The sequence below is a fragment of the Alligator sinensis genome, unplaced genomic scaffold (genome assembly GCF_000455745.1).
Source record: "Alligator sinensis unplaced genomic scaffold, ASM45574v1 scaffold294_1, whole genome shotgun sequence".
NCBI lineage: Eukaryota > Metazoa > Chordata > Crocodylia > Alligatoridae > Alligator > Alligator sinensis.
Window position 1 is genome coordinate 1,498,732 of NW_005842305.1, and position 1,061 is coordinate 1,499,792.

The following is a 1,061-nucleotide window of genomic DNA, read 5'->3' on the forward strand; positions in this document are numbered from 1 at the left end:
GGGCGCGAAGGGGGGGGGGGGCAGGAGCCAGGGGGAAGCCAGGCAGACCATGCTGTGTCTGCAGTCTCCGCCAAAGCTCTGGCTAGGGAGCAGAAGGGCCAGCCCTGCTCTCTGGAGCAGACAACAAAGCAAAGTATCTAGGATGCTGGGGGACTTGATTAACTTAAACTAGGAAGGGGTTTGGGACAGACATTGCATAGATTCATAGATTCATAGATGTAGGGTCAGAAGGGACCTTGTAGATCTTCTAGTCCGACCCCCTGCCCTGGGCAGGAAGAGAAAACTGAGCTCAAATGACCCCAGCTAGGTAAACGTCAAGCCTCCTCTTAAAGACCCCCGAGGTAGGAGCCAGCACCACTTCCCTTGGAAGTTGGTTCCAGATCCTAGCTGCCCTGACTGTGAAGTAGTGCCTTCTAATGTCTAGTCTAAACCTACTCTCTAACAACTTATGGCTGTTATTCCTTGTTACTCCGGAGGCGCTCGGGGGAACAAGGTCTCTCCCAATCCCCGCTGGCCCCCCCAGTAAGTTTATAGACAGCCACCAGGTCCCCCCTCAGCCTTCTCTTGCGAAGGCTGAACAGGTTAAGGTCCCATAGCCTCTCCTCATAGGGTCTGCCCTGCTGTCCCCGGATCATGCAAGTGATCCTTTGGACCCTCTCAATGCTGTCCACATCCCTCCTGAAGTGCGGTGCCCAGAACTGGACGCAGTACTCCAGCTGCGGCCTGACCAGCGTCGCATAGAGGGGGAAGATCACCACTTTGGCCCTGCTTGAGATGGGACGGTTAGCCCTACTCACCGTGTCCTCACATTGTCGGCCCACATTCATCTTGGAGTCAATAATAATTCCAAGTCTCTTTCTGCCACCGTGCTTTTGAGAAGGGAATTCCCTAGCCTATAGGTACACTGTTGGTTCCTACTGTCTAAGTGCAGCACCCTGCACTTGTCAGTTTTGAATCCCATCCTATTTCCATTTGCCCACCCCTGTAACCTGTCCAGGTCCTGCTGTAATCTGTCCTTCCCTTCTAGCATGCCCACCTCACCCCAAATCTTGGTGTTGTCT